At 46.9% G+C, this 11,852-nt stretch overlaps 1 protein-coding gene across 4 annotated transcripts in view; it reads left to right on the top strand.

The window, feature by feature from the left end:
• The first annotated feature begins 1,907 nt into the window (after positions 1-1,907).
• Positions 1,908-11,852, top strand: part of BRD3 (bromodomain containing 3) — a 44,206-nt gene continuing 34,261 nt past the window's right edge. For 3 of the 4 annotated variants that reach the window (XM_075111917.1, XM_075111918.1, XM_075111916.1), the window contains exon 1: positions 8,869-9,004. The gene's annotated coding sequence lies outside the window, so the exon portion shown is untranslated. Of the gene's footprint in view, positions 2,058-8,868; positions 9,005-11,852 lie in introns of those variants that run through there. The other variant, XM_075111919.1, reaches the window with a different exon arrangement.

Below are 11,852 nucleotides of genomic sequence, written 5' to 3'. Positions count from 1 at the left end.
TTCGGAGGCTCTAAGCTCCCCGTCGCGCTCTTCCTCCGCCACGGGTAAGGCCCCAGAGCCACTGCCCTTGCTGTGCATGGCTCCATGGGGAGCACGCATGGAGGGCAGCAGCAGGAGCAGGCAGGGCCTTGCCTGGCATGTGGCTTGGAGCAGGTCTCCTCAGGGCCTCATACAGCCCTGTGTGACGTCCCGCACAGCATGGATCACGCTGGGTGCTGGCGGTGGGGCGCGCAGCCACCCAATGCACAGGCAGGACTCTGTCCCCCTGGGCTGCGGTTCTTCAGACGGTTGAACCTGGCTGCGGCAGGGTCAGGTGTTGTTGGGCCATAATAGGCAGGCCAGCCCCGTTGGAAGCATCCACCAGAACCACAGATAAATCCGTTATAAGACCAAGCTAATTCACAAAGCAGTAATGTATATAATGCATGAGGGTGATGTATGAGCCATTGAACACCGTAATATTTGCCTGGCTGAGAGTATGTCTGAGGTGGTTCTCAGCGTACTGGCATGCAAGGGCCCTGACTCAGAAGAGTGTTTAACTTTGATTTATTAACGCCAAACAGCCAACTTAAAAGTTAAGCATGTGTTTAAGCACTTTTCTGGAGAGCAATGGGTTTTTTCCTGAATCGCAACCCAACGCCACGCAGAACACGTTACAGTCTGCTTTCAGTTAAGAGGGAAGAAAAGGAGACACGTGTCATTTACTGGCCTTCTAACACAGGAAGATCTTTGGGCTCCAAAAATTCTAGTGGCAGTTGAGGAAGGAGGAAAAAAAACAAAAAATCAGTGGTACAGTGAAGCCAAGGCCCTTCTCCTCCAGGCTGGAAACCCACAGCAGAAGTCTGGAGAATTAACTCTGCTGTCTAACTCCAGGAGGTAAAACACAGACAGTTATAAGAGCTGCACAGTCCCCAGAACAGTATTACGAAACGAAGTCAGTTAAGTTCTTGTTGCCGATTCTTCCAGATGCTTTTGCCTTAAAGATTTCATTCTTTTAAAAAACAAATATGAAAGAAAATGAGAGAGCGCAAGCAATCAGCAGTATAATGCTATGCATTTATATAACTTTCCTGCAATAGTGATAGGGTGTTTTTATTTCCTTCATGTTGGAGATCAAAGTTTATATTTTGCCTCTCAGTGTCTGCTTTGGGAGTTTTTGCCTGATATTTTTATATATATGTATAAAATATACATATACGTATAAAAATCCTTCTCTGTATTGAATAATACCTCTCTGGAACTTGAAAACTGTAGCCTCGACTACAAATTAATCAATCCTAAACAACCCCTTTGCCTCTAAGTGTCCTGGGTTTTTTTTGTAAACAAGTATAAAGTATTATAAACTCCATTTGGCAAAGTATTGGTCACATGCTAGACTGGGTTTTTGACAGCATGGTGCTTGTGGAAAAAGGCAGCTCAGCAAGCAGGGGCATTCTGTTGGGACTGCATAACGTGAGTAACTGGGGATTCGCACGGATGGCCCCTTGTCTTTGGATGAAATTTAACTTGCTGGTTATGAGTCATCTGTGAGGGTCTTTCTTGCTCCCCCAGCCACGCCGCCACAGCTGGGATCAGCAGGATGTGGTATCTGTCCAAATTCCCTCTCTGGAAAAGAGAGGGACTTGGCAGGCTTCTCCCTCACAAAATCTTTCATTCCATTTAGTTCAAAATAGCCTGAACTTGGTGACCTGCCAAGTACACTGGAAAAGACACCTGTCTGAGTTTTTTTGGGGGAGAGCAGCTTCCCATAATGACAAAAGGGAAAGAAAAGTCTATGAGTGGCTCAGATTATATGGAAGTGACTGCTTTCAGTGCTGCTGGGATCCCTTTGGATAGCTTCAAGGGTATCAGGAACAGAGCTGAGGCCACGGGTCCTGCTATGAGTAACATATACAATTTTGTCACAGGTTCCACCGAGACCAGAACTAACCCAGTCCTGCAGATTTGATCCAAAAGACGTTAATGTTTGTGGAAAAGCTGCCGGTAACTTCAGTACATGCTGGATCTGCTCTTTAGACCTGACTGCTGCGAACAAGCTCGTGCTTACATTTGCGATGGTGAGTAATAAGGCACTAAGCTTACAAGCTGTGTAAGCCCATGTTTATGTTTTGGCACAATTACCAGTCTCAGTTAGGCCTTTTATTTGCTTGGGCCTCCCAGCAGAGGAAGCGCGGAACAGACTTACTGTGTGTTACACACTGCTCAAAAAACACAGGGAGGAAAACTCATGAGAGACCTGCTGCATCTTTTAGGCTTTTAAAGAGCAGCTGATCTCTGACATATAGCTGTTTCTGTGCGGTTGCTAATGTGCAGCTCTGGTTTTTTTCTAGATCCCAGATACATCACATTCATATGTTTCTTCTGGGGTTTAAAAACAAACGCTGAACCTTTTCCAGGCTGATATTTCTACCTCCCTCACTACAGCATGAACCTTGCTTGCATCGCTGCCAGCATTTGTTCATTTAAAACTAGGAAATTTTACCCCAGTGGAGAGCAGGTAGGTTTTGATTCATTCTGCCTTGGGAGGGATGTGTACACACACTCAGCCTCAGCACGAGGGGCCTGTGGAAGCTGAAGAACTTCTTTCAAAGTAAGATCATTGAACGCTGCACGTATCAAGCTCCATGTTAGTAAAGACCTGTTAAGAGACAGCCCATGTTTTTGAAGGGAAGGTGGGCTTCACACAGGGTTGGAGGCCAGCAATGTGCTATGGTGTATCATTCAAAGCAGGTTCCCCCCAGTGCAAGTCACAGCCAAGGCAACGCATAAAGGCTGATGATTTGAGAGCCCCAGACTGAATCACATATGGCCTGACTGCCAGACGTGATGACAGCCTGCCTCTCCCAGCCACTTCAACTGGAGCAGCAGGTTCTCAGCACTTCTGTGAATCAGCTTCGTTCTTAGCTGCTGCAAATGGTTGCGCCTCCAATGGACAGACAGTTCAATACGATTAACTCATACCCCTGAGATAGTTGTAGTGAAATCTGAATGTATTTATTACTCATTATAATTTAGCAATGAAGATGTTTGAAAGTGTTACTTTTTGGTTAGAGTCTCTCTTTTTGATTCTCTCCAGTCTTTGTAAGAGGGCAGGAGGGAAAGTAAGGAAACACAGGAATCCATTAGGCCTTTAGCCAGCTGAAATCTAGCACATTCTAGTATCTCTTAGTTTAAACTGCCAACTCAGTCAGTAGCACACACTATTCACAAGCTTGCTTACCTGTGCAAACCACTGTGCTAACAGCAGGTGCTAGGTCTCTACATCACACTGAATGGGCAACAAAACCATTTAGATGCAGCTAATTTCCAAAGAAACCTATTTAGTCTGGCCAAAGGTATGTAGCCATATTGGCTGGGCAGTTGCTCTTCACTTCTCAGATCCTGTGGTCACATCCCTTTCTTCTCTCAGACAATAGTTTAGGCCTTTCTGCTGCTTCTTTCCATACATATAAATCTTACACTGTACCCCAACCTCCACGTCCCCCAAGTAATGTTTCTTGCTACATCCTGATAAAAGACATCAAGGTCAGACAGAATATTTTGTGGGCTCTTCATTGCCTTCCTCTCCATTGCAGGGGAAGCCATTCATCTCTGTTTCTCTGGTTTGAGAACTGCCAATCTGGAAGGACATTATTTAAATCCACTCTGGATCCTCCATTGGATATTGGCTGTCTCCAAACCAGCGTTTAGATCATAATCAAAACATATTTGCAGATGAACACTTAGAACATCCTTTGGGTCTTGGATAGCTCAATTCTTTCCTGCCTTCCCATCAACTACCATAGTTCTGTGCCTTTTGGGGCTTGTAGACATCCTGGGTTCCCTGTTTGAGGGCTCTGGTCACCCTTTTCCAGCCGAAGAGTGAACACTGAAGAGACAAAGGTCCTATAGGCACTGAGTAGCCAGGGGTGGCTTCACCAACTGGTGTGTCCAGGCTCTCAGAACTACAAAGTATGAGTCAGAAGAGCTGAGTCCCAGTTCTGGCTCTGCCTGTGATTCTCTGCATCATCATATTCCCTCTCAGCTTCCTCAGCTGAAAAACAGGGCTCATAATATTTCCTTACCTACAAAAGCTGTTAGGGGGATTATTGCATTGTTGTGAATTCCACAGATGAAAGGTACTACAGAAGAACAAACTGCAATTATTGTTTCAAACCTCTGCCCTAGTCCTGTCATCCCTACCTTACTGAATAATGCTTACTCAATTGAGGAAATCCTGCCACTACAGCGAAGAAAATAATTGGTAAAGATGACTCTCTGTTGCAATAAAAGCATTTATCCCCTTGTGTTCGACACCCTGCTCTCTACCATTGGGATGATCGGAGTCATATAATCCCAGACATTTACTACATGCTCTTAAGCAATCTTCTGTTTGGGCACTATTATTTCTTTATCCCAAACACAACTGTTATTGAATAAATTATCTTTTTGTAATGAATGATGACATCCACTCCAGAGATAGCAGTTGCTGGTAATGGGATCTGCTGTGAGTTCACTGATGTGTGAGGTCTTTTGTAGCCCATGATGGCTGATGGCTGACAAAATAGTCAGAACGGCCAAATTTGCCTGCCTTGAGGCATGTGGAGCTCGCATCAGCCTTTCCTGTGCATGGGAAAGTACAGCGTGCCCACAGACATACCTGGAGATGGAGGTTTGAATGCTGTGCAGTATCTATACCCCTTCAGCATCCTTCTCCACTTGCAATCCCTTGGTAATTCCCAAGCACAAATACTAACAAACACCTCCCCTGCAGCAGGGAACTGTGGTTTTGATGGTGAAACAGGCACTGAATGGTGACGTAAAGGATCAGAAGCTTACTGTTAGTACCTATAGCAAAGGTCAGAAAAATTGGTGCTTGGGGTTAGTGTTTCTAGCAGTCCCTGATTACTGTTAAATGCTGTTGGGTGCAGTCATGCAAGGCACTGAGCACGGCCAGTTCTCACAAAACTCATCTGTCCCAGAGAGACAAGTGTCTCCCTATTCTGCTTCCGTCCACCCTTGTTTTCAAAAGGCTCAAGTCCTACCCCGGACACCAAGACCAGAGAAGCCAAAGGTGTCAGTGTTCAGCAGCCCTGAAAACCACTCTGCTTTTGCACAAATAAGTTTCTTCTTGTTAAAGCCTACACTCAAAGCTTCCTAGAAGGATGTACATACCACTGTGTATTAAGGGTTAAAAGTAGTGCAATGGCAAGGAATAAATACACTGCAGGTGTTAGTTAACAAGGAGCTAATTGGGTAACTGGAGATGCAACATAAGAGACCACAGAGGTTAATCAAAAGGCTTTGGGTGAATCTAGGATGCTCCTCTGAGCTTAGAGAGGAGGAGGAAGTAAAAAGCTACTGTTGTAGTCTTGCATTTCATGGAAAAGCTGGAGTTAAGTATCCCAGAACAGGCAGATTGTTACATCTTGTGTGTAAAACTAATGTGACAAAATCAGTTCAGAAAATCATCTGAAGGTTGTAACTATCCTTTCCTCAGACTAGAGTGCTTTATTTTCTGCAAGGTGCCTTGTGCTTGAATAATTCTGATTTGATTTCTCTGTTGCTCCTCTGGGGCTTATTCAAACTGAGTCAGCCTGTGCTTGTTTGGCTAAACCATTATCTAAACTCCCTGCCTTGCATGAAGAAGGCTTTAAGGATCCCTAGAATATATTTGCTTTCCTATTCCCCTGGAGGATGCAGCTGGGTTCTTCAAGTGCAAGTTTGCAGACCTGTAGGTAGGTAGGTGTGCAAGTGACTTGTATGTTTCAGGCTGAAAGCTGATTGTGGTGAAATCTCTGGGGATGGTTTCCCACATGAATTGTTTTGCCTGCTCAGCCTGATACATAATGAACATAACAATTTGGGATGAAACTGTCTTACACCCACCTGGGGTGAGATAAGGAAGTATAAGGTGTAGTCGGAGGCTGCTTTTGGGTTGCAGTTTTGTCAAGCTGCTCTTGAAAGTAGATTTACTGCGAGGATCAAATTCCAGTTTTTAACTTGTGCATAGTCACTGCGAGGTGACTCTGCCCTGAAGGGCTTTATGCTCTTGCAGGGACCCTCCTAGCTTCCCTCGTCTCTCCCCTTTGCCTGCGTGCACCCGTTTTGCTCAGCCCTCCTGTTGCGCTCTCTGCGTGTTGCTGAGGTTGCCGAACACTTTGAGTTATGGGACCCCCATTCAGTTGCTTATAACTCTGCCAAGCCTTACATTTCAGCCAACGTGCTCTTTTGTTGCAGGAGTTCGTCTCAAATGAAAATATAAATACCTTTAAAAACCAACTTTTCAGATTACTGAGAGTTCAGCTGAAAATGAGTCTTTAGAGTGAAAGACGTATATTTTCACAGGTGTTCATAATGAATACTTAGCTGATCGCTCCCTGCCCCTTCCCTTGGAAAGCTTCAGCCTGGCAACTTTTCTGAGCCCCCGTGCCTGGAGTGGCAGCCGTTTTCATTTAGGGGCTCTTTGGTCATTCTTGTGATTTGGCATCCGTGTATGTTACAGCATTCATAAATTTATACCCTGCTTATCCGTGTGGGTCAGGCACGTACTCAGCATAGAATTTGGGTTGGAGGAAGCAGGACAGTGCGTTCACAAGAATTGACCTGGTACTCCTCCGCGCTCATATGCTTTGATACACATGTGCTCTTTTAGAATTGCCTTGAAAATGGGAATACAGCAGATTGATGGTAAAAAGTGCCCTGTGCTCAAAATGCAATTCTTCCCTCTCTACAACTACCTGGAAGAAGGCTGTAGCGAAGGGGGGGTTGGTCTCTTCTCCCAAGTTACAAGCACTAGGATGAGAAGAAATGGCCTCGAGCTGTGTCAGGGGAGGTTTAGATTGGAGATTAGGAACAATTTCTTCACTGAAAGAGTGGTCAGGCACTGGCACAGGCTGCCCAGAGAGGTGGGGGAGTCACCATCCCTGGGGGTGTTCAAAAATGTGTAGATGTGGCACCTCGGGGCATGGTTTAGGATGCCTGGGGGTGTTGGGTTGACGGTTGGACCTGATGACCTTAGAGGTCTTTTCCAAACTTAATGATTCTGTGTTTCTCTATACCCCGATCCCCCGTATCCAGGACACTTTTAGGCAGGGTGGAGTTTAGGTGGTGTTTCAAAGGGAATTCTCACTCAGTCTGGCAACACGGAACATACGACGACCAGACATGGGGCAGGTTTAGCGAACGCCAGTGTGTGGAGTGTGGCTGTTCCCCTGACAAAGACCCAGAATGTACCTTTTTCTTACTGCTTGCACACTCCGTGTTCCCGCAGAGGCCGTGTGCTCTGGGTGCAGAGGGCACTGAAGTGGCTTTTGGGTACCTGATGGTCAAGTCAAAGAGGTCAGCTTGCAGGAGGGAAGCCCAAGTCACACGCAGACAAAGTGTGGGGTTTGGCTGTTGATGCAGACGCAACTTCCAGTTCTGTCGTACAAAGTAAATAGATCCAAGCGTGGTAGGGCTGTGAGCGAGTTTCTAGTTCCTGTATTCGCACAAGCCTTGAAGTAGAGTGCAAAAAAAAAAAAAAAAAAAAGACACTTTTTCTTGGGTTTGGTTAAGGCATATGCACAACTTTGGTTTCACCCCAAGGCAACCGCAATCCTGGCTAAGTGGAATTTTCCAAACCATCTGTCCTCTTGCCTGTGCAAACCCAATCTTGCTGATTATATCAGACCTCCTGAGAAATTTCAGTCCCGTTGGTCACGTTTTACAAAACCTAATCTTCTGGAAATAAGGTCTTCCAGTAAAACTGCCTTTACCTTACGGTTACAATAAACTGACTTATTAATTGGCATCACTGCATGGCTGGCTGTAACAGGCAGCGTGGCAGCCTCCGCTGGCATATGCGTCCACGGAGGAATCCCGTAACTACCTCTTATTTTATGTTGGCGCGCAAATGTTTCCCCTGGACTCGTTTATTTTCCAGCAGTTCGAATTTTTTTCCCCTTTCTTTTTGTGCTGAAGCAATTGAATCATATTTGGGGTTATAACAGGATTTTATTTTTTTTAAGGTCTGCTTGCGTTTGTAGATCTCTTCAGGATACAGGCTTGTGTTGGTCTGTTGTTTGGAGTTGTTTGTAACAGCGCTTGTGTCTGTTGATGCTCTCGTGGTGGGTGTGTTTGTAAAATTCATATTCTGGTTTTATTGTATACACTAGATTTTTTTTTTTAAACTCTTGTTATTTCCAGCAGTTGACAAGATTATGAAACGCCCTAACCAGTACCAACTACATCAGGTCGTGGGTTTTCTTAATGGATTTTTTTATTTTTTTGCCACTTACTACTACGCTTGCATTGGCAGAGGGCTATTTTTATTGCGGCTCGTATTAGTTGTTGCGTAAGAAATGTGCGAGCACGTTACCCAATGCAAACCGCGATTTAAAAAAAACACACAAAATAAAAAAAAAAAAAAGAGGGGGGAAATGGTTGTTGTGGGGGGAGAGACCAAGCTCCCGCGGTTGTGATTTAACGCTCGGCCTTCCCCAGCACGCGTGGGCTCCCGCCGCGGGTTCCTGCGCGTTTCCAGCTGTACTTTCGGGGCTGTTGTTGCACCTTCGCTGCCCGGGCCGGGAGGGGAAGCCGGGATTTTCCCCGGCAATGTCTGCCCAGAGGAAGCGGGGACGACGACGACAACGACACCCGCCACCTCCCTGCGGGTTTTTATCGCGGGGTGTCCCGTGTCCCCCGCCCAAACCCACGCGAGGCGTTTCCCCGCCGGTGTTTACCCGCCCCCGCTGACCGGGCCATCACCCCTGCTGTTTCTCTCCCCTGCCCGCCGGTCCGGGGAGGGAGCGGGGGGCCCGGGGGTGGGAGGGGGACCCTGCCGGCTTCTGGGACTTGTAGTCCGGGGGCCAGCGGTCGCCTCTCGCCCGGCGCGGCCCGGGACTACCGTCCCCACATGGCCTTGCGCCCCGGCGCATGAGCTCTCGGGCGCCTTAGCGCATCTATTATACTGCCTTGCCGAGGATAAAAAGAAGAGCAACTGGAGGGACTATAAGGCAAACGTTGCTGGAGCTGCCGGGGCAAAGTAATCTATTTAATCTTTCCCTTTATTTGTTAGATGCTTGGGTGTGCGTTGCTAGCACTGGGACATGGTTTCTAGAGGGGAGGGGGGGCCGGGGAAGAGGGGGGGATGAAGCGAAAACCCACTTGGGAAAGGCCAATGCTGATTTTTTTTCTCTCTCCTTTTCCCCCCCGCCTTCTCTCTTCTTCTGCTCCTTCTTCTTGCGAGAGCCCCGCGTCGCTCCCCGCCGCCCCGCAGCCTTTGTGCGCCGCCACAATGCAACAAAGCGCGGCGGGGCTGGCTGCAGCCTGGCCATTGATTTCCTCCCGGCCCCGCCGCTCCTGCCCACCCTTTTCTTCTTCTTCTTCTTCTTCTGCCTCTTCTTCTCCATCTTCTGCTCCCCCCCTCCCCTCCTCGCCGAGCGCCCCGGCCGGGTGCAGCCCCGGCCCCGCGGAGCCCCGCGGCCCCGCGCAGGAGGGGTTTGCTTTCTTTCCCCCCCTCTTTTTTTGTTTTGTTTTTCTTCTTCTTCTTCCCCCTTTCTCGCTCGCTTTCCCTCGCTCGCTCTCTCTGCCCGCCATCTTTTGAAGGGGAAAATTAGGGGCGAGGAAAAGGAGGACTGCAGAAACAAGAGGGGAAAAAAAAAAAAGAAAAAAAAGGGGGAGGGGGGTGGGCACAAAAAGAAGCGGGGGACACACACGCACACAGAGAGGGCAGCAGCAGCAGGAAGCCCCCGGTGCGGAGCGGGGTGCGGGAGTGGCCCCGCACCGGCCCCGCACCCCGGGCCAGCGCCCGGCTGCTCCCGGCCATTTCCCTCTGCCCCCGCCGCCGCCCGGCTCGCTGGCGTGTGAGCCGGGGAAGGGCTGAGCAGGCTGCGTACCACGGGCTAAGTGCGCGTTTCGTGCGTGTATTTGTGTGTATATGTGTATTTACAGCTGCTTTGCTCGGGTAAATGTCTGATGTTTACCGAACTTTCGCAAATAAATGGAAACCGTGGGTCCGTTGCCTAAACTCGATACGCCTTATAGGTGTAAAAAGAAACGCAGATCACAGATTTATATATAGAAGTGTCACGCTATAAATAATGCGGCCGATAATAAAATGTAAAACTTCAAAACTCAGTTGTACTTCTCCTCCGTTTATGCTGCTTGTTTACTTTTTGCACCTCCCAGGGCGCTGGGGATAGAGCATTATTTGTAGCTTGCTTGGTTTCACTTTCAAACAAAGCTGTAGTGTTCGGGTCGCGGATCCGGGCGCCTCTTTCAGCTACGCGGTTCAGTCTTGCGGGGCGTTCATGGGGAATGTGTTTCCTACAGAAATGACTTTTGACAATGCGGAGCGTGCGTTCTGTGAGGCTCAGCGCTAAACGTTCTGTGACAGGTCTGCAGTGTGGCGATACCTTTCTGTCGATGTCTTCAGGAATCAAAAGTTACTAAAATAAACTTTTTTGGATAAGCAAATATGATGGCTTCACTAATTCGAACGTCTATGTAATTTTTGTACATCTGAATTTCCCCGACACTAGTAAATAGTAGGTTAAGGGGTAATGCAATTAGCGAAGCACACCTGCTGTTCCTTGCTGGGAATAGAGAAGTGGGGTTTTTTTCAATATGCTTGTTAGTATTTTTAATGTGTTCAGTATATGTGTGTGCGCTGAGGGGGTGTCTATAAATTAAACTGGAAATGTAGGTTTAAAGCTGAAGCTCTTGTCTGTAATTCACACCGTGATAATTCAAGGTATTAGAGGGCTCAGTGACTACCACATGTGCCGCAGTATATGGGTGAGAAGTGCAGAATAAATATGCATCAATCAAAACAAACAATAAATCCCCAAAGCAGCCTGGTTGCTTTACACGCAAAAAAAACCCCAATCTATATTGCTTACAACTCCCAGCCACTTGAGTGTACTGTAAATGCAGACTCCTGCCTCCTCATCTGCAGATCACAGCACTAGCGGGCTGCCGTGTGTCTTATTTTGTTAGTGCAGAACTTTGGGGAGTTTTTAATAATACACTGGGAGGCTCCTGCTGAAAGAAAGTTAACTCCTGACCTCAAAGCCTTCCTTTCTGGAAAGACTAAAAGCTAAGATTGTGTATTTCTTTCTCTTTAGTCCACGCTGGTTAAAAATACTCACTCATGCATGTATTTAGTGCTTTGAGACAATGCTTAATAAAAGGGTTGGGCAGAGGGTAACAGTCTTATTCAGTGTTCAGCGTAAGCTTGATTGCAATATTGTCTTCTATACTCACTGCCTGTATAGTGCTCAGTGCTGAGACAGTAGCTATTCCAAAGAAGGGGTTTTTAGTTTTAGTGACCTATGCGTGCAGAGTTTAAATTAAAAAAGAATGCATGTGCAAGGTAAAGTGTCTGGGGCTTGTTCTCAAAACTGGCTTTGGAGTGTTAGTTCCATTAACTTCAAATAAAAACTAAGCTCTATTGCTTCTGGAAATAAAACTTCTGTCATTTTAGCACTGAGGTGCTTTCAGAAACTTTAGTTCTTGTCTTTTAAAAAATACTTAGAAGAAAAGCATGTTGAAGAAGTCTCCTGTTCCAGCTCAGTAGACATGCTAGGCAGCAGTGCTCTTTACTAGCTGTCTCTAAAGAAGGCAGGTTTCATTAGTCGGTGTCTGTAAAGTAGGTTTTGTAGCTAGTGTTTCTTTGCACTGTTGTAACTGCACCGGGTACAATGGCTTAAATCACAGCTCTTAATGATCTTGCAGAATACTTCTTTCCTGAGTTAAGAACCATGCGCTTAAAACTTTATCCTTCAGTCACCTCCTAAAATGGTGGGGAGTCTAACGGAGGTTCTTGGTATCCACAAGCCATGTCTGCAGGCTGGGGTTCAGCCTGACCCAAGGCTCTCCTCCCCCCGAGC

Source organism: Phalacrocorax aristotelis, chromosome 17 (genome assembly GCF_949628215.1).
Source record: "Phalacrocorax aristotelis chromosome 17, bGulAri2.1, whole genome shotgun sequence".
In the NCBI taxonomy this organism is placed as follows: Eukaryota; Metazoa; Chordata; class Aves; order Suliformes; family Phalacrocoracidae; genus Phalacrocorax; species Phalacrocorax aristotelis.
This window is presented reverse-complemented; position numbering and strand designations above follow the sequence as displayed.